We start from the raw sequence: 16,212 nt of genomic DNA, 5'->3' as shown, positions 1-16,212 counted from the left end.
AAGCCTAAAAAGGGTTCATGGTGAGTACACTAAGCATACCACTGTTACACTTGGTGTACCAACTTTCACCGAAAAGGTAAAACGGGGGCTTAAGCACTTATGTACGCCCCGCATACGTCCTAGCTAGCCAAAACCTCACTAAGCACTTAATGCTTTAGGTTTGTAACATCCCAAAATCACGATAATTTTTTTTCATTTTTAAATCAAGAGGAATCATTGATTTTCAGACAAAGACCAAATCAAAACCAAACGTTTACAAAATATTGTTCTCAAAAGTAGAAATCATATATCAGAGTATCCCAAATCAGTATCATAAAAACCAAGATAATGTGCACGATCACGCCTTTACTTTCCCACTATCATCTGAAGTGCCTAAAACATAAAATCCAAACTGCAAGCCAAAGCTTTGTGAGTTCCCCCAAAGTACCACACACACCATATAGATAACAACATGCATATATGAGCCTTCAACCTGAATGGACCACTACACCAGGCATGCAACCTATCTAGACCATCAGAGCCTTTAGCATAACCAGGCCTACATTCTATCTGGACCGCTCTCCGGGCCTTCTGACTAACTGGATCGCCTTGCAGGCATTTAATCTACCTGGACCACCCTGAGTGTTTTGGCCTTTAGCACTAAGCAGGACCAACTCAACCTAACAAACCACAACATGTTGACATATATAATAACATTCAAATAACCAACAACACAAATAATCATACAGATCTACCAGTATAACACATACTCAGTGAACACATGTAATCATACATATCTACCAATCTAACACATACCCAGCATAACATCAATCCAATATACCAGGATACACAATCCATTGGGTCGACATTGGTGCCTTCAACCCATAAGTACAGTTACAAAAAAATCACCTCTTAGTCTAAGCAGATAACTGAATAGACATCGTTCCAAATATCAGCTCTATTAGTCACTTGTATATCAAATAGTGACCAATCTCAATTACCACTCAAAATACCTAAAAATACCCTTATGTCAAACTTGGTCAAATCCTGGTAAAAGTCAAGAATCAAAGAAACCAACTAAGACGACTTAGCTGAGTACGTCCAATACTACCTTCCACACATATCCATACTTTCCTCAAGAATCATCTCAAATACTCTAAGTCACCTTCTTAAACTGATGCACCAAAACTCACTAAACAACGTGACTACAATCGTTGCAGCACTCCCTGGGCTAACCTAGGTCCTCGACCTCACCCTGTCATCAGCTGTTGAGGAACTCCCCATGATGTCAGTCATCCACCTCATGAATACCATCATATTCACTTAGTAGCTGACTTTCATCATCTAAGAGTTCCACAAAGCACAAAGCAAGCAACATTCGTGCAGTAACACTCCAATCCATAAAACGATCATACAACATTTAACCCACACACCACCACTTATGCTAGAAATTCCACCCTTATTGTCGGTTGCTTGTGCATGCAAATTATACACAAAACAATATCAAATAGATTGTCGAATAACAGACTCTACCCTAGAACCACAACCTAGCAAAGAACAGGAAATAATGTCAAATCAATTAATTATTCTAGAGTTATAATATCCTAATTGTATACAATTTTTAAAGCATACACTTAGCAATTACTGATTTCAATAGATATTCCCATCTCAGCATAACATCCAATTCACCCAATGCAACAAGGTATCAGATATCAAGCCAAACTACCACGAACTAGTCAGTGCTAGCATGCATACAAAGGCATCTTTCATAGCATTCTATAATGCAAGAACTGAGCAGATCCTTATCACTAACTAGTATGCAATTCATAGATTCATAAACCAAATCATAACAGATAACATGTATGGGTATTATGGGGAAACTTACTTGAGTTCGACTGATTGTATGCCCCACACCCTTATATTATCTTCGAAAACTCTTTTCTTGAAAATATTTTCTCTTTGAAAACTTTACCAATCCTTAGTTTGAGTTCAGACACACCTGAGAGCATGTCTTAATCCCTCAAACAAAGGCTTTGATACCAACTTGTAACATCCCGAAAATTAGGACATATTTTTTTTGTTTTTAGATTAATAAATCATTAACACAGATTGTTTCCATAAAAACAGAGTAACCAATATTTAGCAAAACATCATTAAACCAGAGTAATTCACAGAATGTGGAAACATGTGATGTGTGCTCTGCAATCATCCCGAGTTATTCCATTTGAAAATCGGAGTACCTGAAATGTAAAATGAAAATCGTAAGCACAAAGCATAGTGAGTTCCCCAAAATACCATACCACATACAACCATAGATTATCATGCACATAGGTATAGTTGCTATGGGCTCCCCATGGTCTTTATCTATTATTCCATGGGCTCCCCCATGGTCTTTACCTGGAATGTTATGGGCATCCCCCCCCCCCCCCCGTGGTCTGACATCATATTGCCATGGGCTCCCCTTAGGGTTTTCCACGCAAGTATCACATAGACAACTAGCAAACCACATAGCACGTAATGGGTCGGCATTGGTGGCTTTGACCCATGCATATAGTGAAAAGACTCACCTCGTACTGTTGAATCATATAGAAACACCCTTGGCTGCTGGCTGGTAGATCCTCGAACTATCAATAACAAAACAACACCCAATTAACAATTGGGTTCCAATCCATAATCACAACTCCCTAGGGTCAAAATACCATTTTACCCCGAACCTAGCCTTGCCCAAATCTAATACCCAAACTTACAAACTGAAAGGCCCAAAGGCCAATAAATCAACCAATGGCCCAATTTTCCAAATTTGACCCAAAACCCTTACGTGGGCCTTACCTTATGTCACACCCCCAAATCAGAACGTCGGAAACGTTCGGGTAGATGACGACATGTACAATATCATAACAGTTGAGTAATGGTGAAGAAAGCAAATACAACCATCATAAATATAATTTAAAAGGTTACATTGTTGCATGAGTTACATGTTTCCAAATAAATTACAATATGATGAAAAAATGAGTTTTGAACTGGTGCCTTAGCATCCCGTCCTTAAAAGCTGTTGATTACCTATATTATTGATTCCCTGAGAATACTAGTTGTTTTGAAAAAGTGTCAACAATTAAGTTGGTGAGTTCATAAGCGTTTTGTATGAGAAAATGCAAACTTTTCCGTGTAAAGTAATCGTGTTTATTTCCGAAAAATCCGATATTTTCCATAAAATGAGTTGTAAGTCATTTATTCGTAAAATAATAGTGTTTGTACCAGAAAATCCAATATTTTCTATAAATTGAATTGCAATCTTAAATGTTCCAAGACCGAAATGTAGAAGTATTTTCCATACTTAAAATAGTGTATGTAGTTTTATACGTATATAAAACCATTTCAATGTTTGTTAGCCCCGTAAACCAAAATGTATTGTGGTTTCACTTATGTTTTTGGCTATATATGATACAATGCAACAAAGTTACAATTATGGTTTCACTTATATTTTTGGCTGCGAATGCTTTATTAAAAACAATTGTGATTAACTCACCAAGTTTTAACCCAAAGCCGATGAAGCAATCTTTTTGGGACACTCAACAAAATCCAAAGCCTACAGAGTTCTTAATCGTCAAACTCGTGTATATGAAGAAAGCTTTGATGTCATTTTTTATGACAACTATGTTTGGAATTCTGGCCCAACTCATGTCATAACCCACATCATGGATTTTGGTGCTCCATCTCCAGGATCTCCGAATTCCTAAATCATATGTGAAGTTTAATTCAAAAGCCTGTTCGGACCTTTAGAAACTGCTCTTGACTCTGAATCTTGATCAAGACCGTCCTCATCAACTGCATCTCCAATCACTCAAAATGTTTCTAGTCTGACACCACCTTTTCCTCCATTTGATTCCAAACTATTTCAACCTTCTCATGTTGAGGGGGAGAATGACCATCCTTCCCTCAAATCAAATATGGATGGATTTCAATACGCAACTAATCAATTCACTGAATTTGATTCTATTCCAAAAAACAATGAAGACGATTCTCACTTCTTTGACTTTTTGCTTGAAAATGATGTAGACATATCTGGTTCAGAAGTTCAGGTGGAGCATCATCCTCAAATTCAAACTGTTCAGGGGGAGCAACACAACCCCATTGTTATCGGATCACCTGTTACACAAGAGCTACCCAGATTACACATTTGGATAAATGATCATCCTCCAAACCAAGTCATCAGAAAGGTTAACACTGGTATTCAAATTTGTTCTGCTACAAACATCCAAAATGAATGTCACTTCTTGGAATTTATCTCAATGGTTGAACCAAAATCCATCAAGGAAGCATTAGAACATACTGACTGGATTATATCCATGCAACAAGAGTTAGCAGAATTTAATAGAAATGAAGTGTGGACTCTTGTCCCTCGTCCACAGGATCATCCTAATGTTGGCATAAAATGGGTCTTCTGAAACAAGCTAGATGATGTCGAAGTAATTATCAGAAACAAAGAAAGATTGTTGGCCAAAGGATTCACGTAGACTGAAAGGACTTCATTACGAAGAGACTTTCGCTCTTGTTGCTCATCTTGAAGCCATTAAAATCTTTCTTGCTTGCGCAACTCACAAAGGCTTTAAGGTTTACCAAATGGACGTTAAAAGTGTTTTTCACAATGGTGAATTAGATACCGAAGTGTATCACCAACATCCACTGGGTTTTTTCAATCCTTTATATCCGAGTTATTACTACAAACCCCGAAAAGCTGTTTATGGCCTTAATCAAGCTCCACACGCCTGGTACGAGACTCTCATTGCAGAAACCATCCTCTTCCAAGCCGGTTTACGACTGATATTGCCATATTTATACATATTTTTAGGCAATATTTAAGCACATATTTATATATATTTTGGTCATTTGCATAGAATAATGATACTTATAAGGTTAAATTATATTTTGCAGCCAAAAAGAATGCATTTTGAAGAAAGGGACTAAAAACGTTCAAGGATGGAACTTTGGAGGTTGAAGGCTTGAAAGACAAGAAAAAAACATCGAGAAAATACGTACTCACGATGTGATAATTTGATGGTTCACGACGTGAGTATAGAAAGTTAGAAGATAAGCATCTTGGGAGAGGAATCCTTGGCGATCACGATAACTTCGAGTTCACGACGTGAGTTTTTAATTCTCACAACGTGAACAGTGATTTTCCAGTGTGTGTGTGTGTGTGTATATATATATATATATGTATATATATATATATATATATATATATATATATATATATATCTTTCTCCATTACGATTGAGAGGACTTTTTTGGAAGAAAAAAAAAAGAGATTCCAGGAGGCAAATTACAACAGAAGAAAGGTTCTGGAAAAGGTTTTTCAACACCAAGAGAGTAAAAGTTCATAATTTGTTTACTTGTTTAATACTTATGAACATGTTTTCTTATTTCAATTGTGTTTATGTGTTAGTTGCTACTATCAGCAGCTGAATCTAGCTACTCTTATCTAGATAGATGAAACTTCTAACTTATGAATAGCATAATTTTATATGGATTTATTTAGTTGGTGAATTGCTTGTGTTTGATTTATTGTTACCTAGCATGCTCATGTTATTACTTTAAGTTGCCTTAATTCATGTTGTGTGTAGCATAGTGACCATTAACTGCATGAACATGATAACCTAGTAATTTAGTGAACATTGAATTGCTAGAGCTAGGATCAACCATAATCTTAGTGAGTAATTGAAGTAATTAACTTTGCTGTGCTAGAGAACATAATTGGTGACCATAATTGTGTTTGCATGATAAATCTTGCATAGCATATTCATAACATAATTGGTTTTGTGTTTAATTGTGTGTGACCATACATAGTTATACATGAATAAATTAACTATTGGTAAATTTAGCCCTAAATTACTAATATAATAACAACCAACTTAATTATTCATAATCATTAGCTAGCCATAAGGACGAAGTGGATTAGAACTAGATAGGAGTGTTTTTAATTATTGATTGAGTTTTTGTTAATGAATTAAGTTCATCTAAACTTGCAAACTTAGATAAAAACCCCCTTTTAGTTTATTAATAATTAGATTAATTTAGTAGTGAATAGATTAACTAATAACACTGTTCCCTGTGATCGACACCCGACTCACCTAAGCTATACTGCAATCTGAATAGGTACACTGCCTACAAGTGCATAGTTAGTCTAAATTTGTTAGGTTATAAATATTAAAATTAGTGGGTACTTTCGTGCACACCAACAACTTTGGCATTTCATAATCCTCCTTGGAACATGAAGACGAAGAGATCCAAATTGATGAAAAAGTTAAAGACACTTAAGTGGATGAAACATAAACAAACCCCCATCAAGGAAATCAAACTGAGGCAAATCCCTCTCCTTCCGAACCACATGAAGACAAAGGTGGTGATAACAATGATGATAAGTTGGACAGTTCCACCTCGAACACTGGCTCCTCGGATGAGAACATCGCCGATCCGTTTGCCCTCATGGAACTTCGAGATAATGTGGCAAGTGTTATCTAAAAATTCGACTCTCTTAACAAAACTATGGCTCAACTTGACTTACGCTTAATCATAAAGTCTCTAGCCTTGACTCCACACTTGATGTCATTCTTAAATCTCTTTTCGAGATCAAGGAAGCTAGCCCCTCGGAAGTTAAAATTGCGGATCAACTTGATTAGCTCATCTCTCTCATATCCAAGTACACCTTAGAAAAATTTAAACAGAAGTATAATGTCAGCCTTGATCACCACCTATAATAATAATAATAATAATAATAATAATAATAATAATAATAATAATAATAATAATAATAATAATAAGAAGAAGAAAAAGAAGAATATCAAATCAAGAACATTATTGTAGGACTCCAAGTTCCCAAGGAATATATAACAAAGGTTCTTTCAGAAGAAGAAAGAAGGATACAATATGTTGTTTCTTGGCCATCATCCTTGGCAGATGTACTCCAAAGAAGCCGTGAAAAGGATAAAATCAAGACGAATCTCACTGTTGATGCCTTCCGAGCTACACAATCAATGCTGCCTCCAATCCTATCTCCAAGAATTGTTTCAATCGATGAAGGTTATCCTATAAGGAAACCATAGGATACCCCATAAGAGCCCCTGATCACTCCTTTTCCAGATTTCACCATTTTATAAATGATACAAAAAGTCATCGCTAAATTAAACAAACCACACCAAGATAAAGGGAAGAAAGTTGCCTCCGAACCAAGCAGCCTTGAAAGAACATTCAGAAAGTTTGAAGGCTAGTCCCAAGAGCAGATAAATCAAGCACTGGAATAAAGCATCAAGATTCAAGCCTTGAAAGATAATCCAAATCTAATGTTGGGCATATCCCCTCTCTTCCGAGAAGCGATCATCAATGATCAAGATATTGTTCCCTTCATGTACTTCCAATCTCTCCATTCATAAAATACGACATCAAATCCGTTCCTATTCATCTAAATGATGATCCACAGACTACCATCAGGACTGAGCAAGAGAGGTTGAGAACATTTTATTCCATTAACGCACGTCCTTAGAAATAAGAGTGGTCTCAGAAGCGAATGGCAAAGATTATTGGTTTTGGAAACAAGGTTCAAAGAAAATTCGACCTTAATTACATGTTGTACATATACTACATCTCTCGGAACAAGGAAGCTACAATCACAATCATGGATGCCAACTTTCCATAGATCAATCCAAATAAAATTCTCATCATTGCGACTCACCTCCGAGATCGCCAATCCAATCACTCGATCATCGGAGCATACAGTGCTACCATGAACTTCCTAAAGGACTATGTAGTTGAATTCTGAAGATTCGACATCGAGTTTGCATACTTGTTCAAAACTGAAAATGTGTTGGATAAGATAAATTATGAAGTGCCTGAAGCTCAAAACTTGGCAGAAGGTTCGATTGAAGAACCTAAGCTCGGATACATCTATATGAGGAATAAGAACAACAAAAAAGAATTTTTTTCAGAACCTTTGATAAGAATCTCATTCCTTAAACCATTCTTCAAAAGCTCGTCGCCAATGGTGCCAAAAGTGATGCTCCTGATCCTATGAATAAGAAATTCATTTATCACCTGAAATGGTATTTGGAAGTCCGAAGTTGGCTCCACAATGCTTACATTTTCATATCTGAAGCTGCAATCGAGTTGACAGATTGCTAAATTCACTTAGGGGGAGATTGTTAATGCATAAGAAGTGAACCTCTAGCAATCTAAAGCAAATATGAAGTTAACTCTATTCCAAGATGTGAAGTAGATCTAAAGCTCCTTTTAATCCGATATGAAGTCTTTATGAAGTTAGAGTATGTACAAGAATTTAATGTTTTTTTTTCTTTTATTGATGTAACAGTTCTTAGGACTTTTTCAGCAAATCTTTGAAGTGTCAGATTTGTCAAACTCATTATATTAACTAGTCCTTAGATTGTACTTCGGTTTGTACCATGTTCCTCCATTCCTATTTAAGTAGTGAATGTTTCATGAATTAAACTTCAAGAATAGATGCAATCACTATTCTCTTCACATCAATTCAAACTCTCTTATAAGTCACTTTCTTTTACTTACATTCTACTTGTTCTAAATTGTCTTTACTTTGATTATACTTAAACTTAATTTTTTCTACTTGAATACTTTGTTGATATAATCTTCAAGTCTTGACTGGTTTACCAGACTTGACTGGACCAACTAATTAGAAGAAAACATTGATCTTATAGATTAATTCAAGGTTTGAGTTTTTAAACCTTGTCCGCACATTGATTCTTGTTCTCAAACTATCCAAAGGATCATCATGAACATAGTTGCTGACAATATTGTTTCATAGATTTCTCTGCAATACATATTAGTAGGAAGTAGCGTACATCAAATGAACACATAGTTTAGCACCAATAATGTGAATGCCTCAAATGGAACCACAAATCACCAGCAACAAATGTAAGAACTAGAGAGAGGTTATTTGCACACACTAATTTTGGCTAGCACTCTTGAATATGATATAGTAGTCGATTTCATGCAATAGAGGGCTTCTTATATAGTGTGGCTACATTAGGGTTACACCATGCAAACCCTTATGTGCATGACTTTCCATATTCCTCATGCTCAATGGGTTTAACCTCCATGGAGTATCATGGGTCACCACATGGGTTTAGTCCATAAGTAATCATGGATCATAAGTCCACTTTATAAAAATGATTGATTTACACAATCAATCCTTATATATTTAATTAGTCTCTTTTGATCAAAAAATTAATTCCAAATTAAGTCTTAATCAATATTCAATACTAATTAAATAATATGATTTCATATTAATATATTAGAACTTATAATATATTAATAAATCATAAATAACTTCATCTCAAAAGTCCATCCTTACAAATTGTTCCGGTGAAGTGTAACCCAAATGGACCATGCTACTATCGGGTCAAGTACATACCAAATATAGTTATGGACTTAGACACCATATCCAATAGTATCCCACTTGGATAAGTCTAATAACTATAGTTGTAAGTATAACTTCAGGATCTAACTAGCAATCGTGGCTCTTAAATGCCTTTGTCGAACTTTGACGTACCATTTTATATAAGTGATCATAGAGTCCTCTGTTCTCAAGATATCAGCTAGATAAACACATAGAACACCGTCAATCTTATTATCCATCAGTTTGTTTCCCGATTTCTGATTCGTTTGACATAGAACTTAATCGAACACATCAATTTAGGTCTGACCGGGCGTGACACATAAGTCAAATCAAAATCTTCGAGGGGCCCAAGATATCCCTTTTAATCCTCCAAATACTAAAAGGAACAGATAAACTTTGACAACATATGCTTGTACTAACTATTCACTAAACCATACACAACAACACATTTTATAACATCGAGTTATCGATGTGTTTTCGTACTATCAATGTACAACCAACTAATAGTCAACAACTCATATATATAGGTTTGAAGGTTATACGATATTATCATCTCACGATCACTCGAGAATAATTCCATGAAGTGATACAAGTGACCATGGGTTAAATCCAATACTAAGACCTTATGAGTAGTTATGAATGTCATAACAATGTATAACCATTCATGATAACCTACAAGCCAAATTCATGACAATCTTGCTTCAATACCTACTTCCAAAGTATGATCAACTGTGGATGGTTTGAATAATCCAATTATTCTGGAAGTCAAAACATGTAAAATGAAACAATAGTAAACAATTGACATGAGACAGTCCCATACTGGTAAATAAAAAAACACCTATTATTTAAGCATCAAATGTCAATTACAGTTTAACTATTACAACTTTCTAATGATCTATCTAATCATTAAAACTAATATCATCCCCCATCCCAATGCGCCTCGCATGCTGTAAATGCATAAACCTACTTAGTCCCTTCATGAAGGGATCTGTCGGGTTCTCATCTGATGATACCCTATTTGCCATGAGGAGTCCTTCTATCTTGTGTATTATGAAGTGATATTTCCTGTCGATGTGTCTGGACCTGCCATGATCCCTTGGTTCCTTGGCTAAGAAAACCGCACTATCGCTATCACAGAAAATCTCCACATGCTCCTTTATAGCTGGTACATCTCCAAGGTCTTCGATGAAGTTCTTCAGCCACATTGCCTCTTTCGTCCCTTCGCTTGCTGCTATATACTCTGATTCGCACGTTGAATCAGCTACAATCTCCTGTTTAGAACTTTTCCAATTAATTGCTCCTCCATTCAAGGTAAACACCCAGCTCGATTGAGAGCGGAAATTATCTCTGTCGGTTTGAAAGTTGGTGTCACTATACCCCACCACTCTCAAGTCATCACTCCCACCAAGTGTAAGGACCTAGTCATTAGTCCTCCGCAGGTACTTACGAATGTTTTTCACTACAATCTAGTTAGCCTCACTAGGATTCCCTAGATATCTGCTGACCATGCTCAAAGCAAAGGCCATATCAGGGTGATTACAAGTCATAACATACATGATCGAGCCAACCACGGAAGCATATGGTAATCGACTCATCTCAGCTATCTCATCCTCTATACTCGGACTCTGAGCTTTACTCAGTTTGGCATTGATCTGGATTGGTAAGTTACCTTTCTTGGAATTATGCATGTTGAACCTCTTCAACACCTTGTCCAAGTAAGTACTTTGACTAAGTCCAATTAGTCTCTTACTCTTATCTCTCAATATCCTTATCCCTAAGAGATAGGTAGCTTCTCCAAGTTCCTTCATAGATAAACATTCCCCAAGCTAGGATTTCACCTTTTGTAAGGTTGGGATGTCATTTCCTATTAGTAGTATGTCATCCACATACAGTATCAAAAAGCTAACTATACTCCCACTTTCTCTGACATATACACATGACTCGTCCTCATTTCTCGAAAAGCCAAACTCTTTGACTTTCTCATCGAAACAAAGATTCCATCTACGAGACACTTGTTTCAATCCATAATTGGATTTCTCAAACTTACACACTCTATTAGGGTATTCGACAAAACCCTCTGGTTGACTCATGTAAACATCCTCAACCAACTTCCCATTAAGGAAAGCGTTTTTGACATATATTTGCTATATTTCATAGTCATGAAATACAACAATGGCTAGCATAACCCTAATAGACTTAATCTTCGCTACTAGTGAGAAGGTATCACCATAGTCAACTCTTGGAATTTGAGTAAAGCCCTTTACAACCAGTCGCGCCTTGTATGTGTGTATTTTCCCATCTATGTCGGTCTTTTTCTTGAAGATCTGTTTGTATCTGATTGTCTTACAACCCAATACATTGTCAACCAAGTTCCAAACTTGATTGCCATACATGGACTAGATCTCGTTGTCCATAGCCTCTTTCTATTTAGCAGACTTGGGGCCTACCATGGTTTCCTTGTAGTTGTTAGGTTCATCCAGATTTACTAGTGTGCTATGACTGATAAATGTATCACCTTATGTATTAATACGGAAACCATAAAAATCAGGTGGAACTCTAACTCTACTGGAATGCCTCAGAGGTACAGACTCACCAACCGACTCAATAGGAGTTTCCTCCTCAGGTTGACAGATAGTTTTTGAGGTTCCTTCATCGGTTAACTATTGAAGTTCTTCAAGGTTAATTTGCTTCCCACTGTCCCCTTGAAAGATAAGTTCCCTCTCTCGGAAAACCCCTCTCCTCGCAACCAAGAGAACCTTGTCACACAGTTTGTAGAAGAGATAACCAAAGAAATTTTGTGGGTAGCCGATGAAAATACACCGCTCACTCTGAGGTTCGAGCTTGTTGTGAATCCCGCACCTCACGAAAGCCTCGCAACCCCAAACCTTGATGTGTGCTAACGAGGGAATCTTCCCTGTCTACATCTTGTGAGGTGTTTTGGCAAGCTTTTTAGTTGGGACTCGATTAATGATATGGGAGGCAATCTCCACGGCATATCCCCAGAATGAGATTAGTAGTGAAGCTCAACTCATCGTGGAACGAACCATGTCTAACAAGGTTCGGTTGGGTCTCTCAGCCACACCATTAAGCTGTGGTGTCCTAGGTGGCGTCAACTGTGAAACAATTATGCACTCCTTAAGATAGTCCAGGAATTCGATACTAAGATACTCACCACCCTAATCGGACCAGAGCATATTTTTCTTCCTGCCCAACTGCTTTTCCATTTCTTGCTTAAACTCTTTGAATTTCTCAAAGGTTTCTGACTTATGCTTGATTAAGTAGACATAGCTATATTTGGCGTAATCATCAGTAAAAGTCACATAGAAGTGGTTTGCATCCCTTGCGATGGGTCTGAAGGGCCTGCAAACATCGGTGTGTAAGAGATCCAACAAACCCTCACCCCTTTCACAAGAGCTAGTGAAGGATGACTTAGTCATTTTTACAAGAAAACAAGACTCGCAAGTGTCATCTGACCTTAATTCGAATGAATCTAAAACTCCAGCCTTCTGGAGTTGGCCTATGCGCTTCTTGTTGACATGTCCAAGACGACAAATCCACAAGGATGCCTTATCAAAATCATTAGAAGAATCAATATGCAACACATTATTTCCTAAGTTGTCTACAACCATCACAGTTTCATATACACCATTACAAGGTAATGCTGTAAAATATAAAAAAAAAAAAAAAAAAACATTACAGTAAGCATTTACTGCACCGATTTCATTATCAAACCCCAATATGAAATCGCGTTTGTACAAACCACGAAAGGAAATAATATTTCTCGCCATATCAGACGAGTTGCAATAATTATTCAAACCTATGTCTAACCCACTACTAAGCAATAAAGAGTAAATTGTAATCTTGGTGACAGGTGAAATATTCCTATTCCCCATGATCAAGTTTATCTTCCCATGCTCCACATCCTTACTTATTTTTAGGCCATGCGTATCAGAACAAATGTGAAATCCACAACCCGTGTCAAGCACCGAAGAGTTAGTATGTGATGAGTTTTTAGATAGAATAGTATAAATACCTTCATAGGTGGGTTTAACCTTCCTATCCTTAACATCCTGCAAGTACTTGGGGCAGCTTCACTTCTAGTGCCCTTTTTCATGGTAATAGAAACACTCTGCTTCTTTTGGGATGGTCAAGGGAGTAGCAGAACCTCCTTTGGTTCCACTTGAAAAGGATCTATCAAGAGACTTCCCCTTACGACTCTTGGAAGGAGCCTTCCTCTTCTTCCCCTTACCTTGCCTAATTGCCAGAACAGGGGCATTAGCAGTAGGAATGGTTACAACAAATTTATCTTTGAGACCACTTTCAAAACTCCTCAAAAGGCCCTGAAGCTTGCTTAGAGTGACTTCCTCCTTGTTCATATGATAAGTCATGCATAACTTATCATAACATGGAGGTAAGGAGTGTAGAATCATATCTATAGCCAGATCCTCATCAAAGTTCACATTCAATTTTAGCAGACGGTTCACAAACCATTGCATTTTCTGCAAGTGGCCCGTGATGGGTTCACCATCCTTCATCTTTGTTGTAATCATGGAGCAGATGATTTCATACCGCTCTTGACGAGCACTCTAATGGTATCTCTCCATCAGGTTCTGGTGCATCTCAAAAGGGTAGAAGTCCTCATAGGACTTTTGGAGTTCAGGAGACATGGTGGCAAGCATGATACAAGCTACCTTGGTGGCATCTTTCTCATGTTCCCTAAAATCAGTAATCTCCTGAGGAGTAGCAACATACTCATCGATTTCCTTAAGCTCCTTATCGAGGACATATTCCTTGTCCTTGTAGCGAGTGACTATCCTCATGTTCCTAATCCAATCATTGAAATTAGTCCCATCAAAGATGATTGTCCCACAAAGGTTCATGAGAGAGAAGGAGACGGTAGGGTTTAAGCCAAAAGTAGTGTTAGAAGACATCTGAAAAGAAAGAAAGACAAAGTTTAGATTAGATAAAGAGTCCTTAATATAACACCCAAAATGAAATATTAAGGCTAGGACCCAACACAATATTTTACTATTTATAAGAGAGATGTCATAATCCAACTTGCAAAATATTTGAAGTAAGTAAATAACGATTTACCAATTTCCACCATGAAAACGAAATTTGTTAATTAAGTTTTAATTAGATTTGAAACTCCTAGATCCTTTGAGGTTCATTGAAGTTTTCAATTGCATGTTTAAATCTTGATTATGCCCTTCAGGTTTGTGACTGGGATACTGATGATCACAAATAAGTTGTGAATAACCATGCAAATGTACTTGGTACTCTCAATGTCGATTATCACCTTAATTAATGTGTCGGTTAACCACACATGCTCCATTGACCTTATGATAAACATTAAGCTACCCTTTGTCACCCTTACTAGTCCAAGTTAATGTGTCGGTTAACCACACATGCTCCATCAACGACTTGGTAAGGTGCAAAGTGTAATTTCATGGATTAGCATCAGCTTCACATTTTCCTAAAGTAACTAAGATTGAGAATTTATAAAAGGTTTAGTTACTTTATTATTATCATTATACTTTTAATGAGAATTATAGTCTTTGTCCTACCCGTTCGGCTAACGACCCTCCATCAGTTTCACATTTTCCTAATGTAGTTATTTTACTCAAATTGCCATTAATGTATACTTATTATTATACGTTACTCATGCATGTTTGTTGTAGTAAACAATATTATATATATATATATATATATATATATATATATATATATATATAATTATGGCTATTAGTTGTTTTTAGATATAAAAGTGTTCAAGAACATATAATGCATCTAAAGTTCAAATATATAAGGTGATTGATGCTATTCTAAAGGCATTAACTTTTACTTTGGTTGGGTAAACAAACGATAAATGTGTGATATTTGTTTGGCATATACATACAACATGCTCAAGATTCCCACATATTATAGTGGAGGCATAAGAAGCATGAATGACTAACATATATGGTACACGTCTTTATGGTTCACATATGTTTCACATCTATATGGTTAACAGTACCACACCTTGTGTCCATCTATTTTTATTTTGGGTAAATTACATGAATGGTCCCTATGGTTTTGGGTAATCTGCATGATTAGTTCCTAAGAAGAATTTTTAACTTGAAATAACCTTATTGTTCGTTTTTGTTGCGTCTTTAGTCCCTGTTCAACCTAAAATTACTTTTTTTACCCATACTATTTTCTTTATTAATTAATTTATTTCGTATTTATAATTCTAAAATAAAAAACCCACCCCACCAAGGCTTCACCGGTTCATCTCTACCCCACCTTTCTCATTTCCCTCAAATCAATGAAAAACATAAAACTATTAGACCATGCCGCCGTCAACCTCCACAGCTCCTCCAACAACCTTTATTACTTCTCTGCCACCGAAAAAAAGGTAGGTATTAGACCAACCCAACAAACTCGTCTTCTTCCCTCTATGATAGAAGACCCAGTGATACCCCATCCAATTCATCTCCAACAAAGATGATGAATGTCAAAGTCAAACCTATGCAAGTCAAAATCAAACCCGAAGGAAATGAAAACCAAAACTAATGTTAATCGAAACTAGACTTGATGATAATCAAAACCAAATCAAGTAATGAAGATAAAAATCAAAATCAAGATGAAAATAAAAATCTAATTCATGAGGTTGCTGAAACAATTTTGGTGGTGAGACAAGATCAGAGCGTATACCATCGCCCCCACCCTAAATATGACACCTGTAACAGAGGCAAATAACCACTACCAGCACTCGACTGTAGATACAAGAATACAAAATTATTCAGATCGATTTCAGATCGGAGAAA

This window comes from Lactuca saligna, chromosome 4, assembly GCF_052625555.1.
Source record: "Lactuca saligna cultivar CGN05327 chromosome 4, ASM5262555v1, whole genome shotgun sequence".
NCBI classification, from domain to species: Eukaryota; Viridiplantae; Streptophyta; class Magnoliopsida; order Asterales; family Asteraceae; genus Lactuca; species Lactuca saligna.
The sequence above is the reverse complement of the archived record's forward strand: the minus strand, read 5'-3'. Positions refer to the sequence as shown.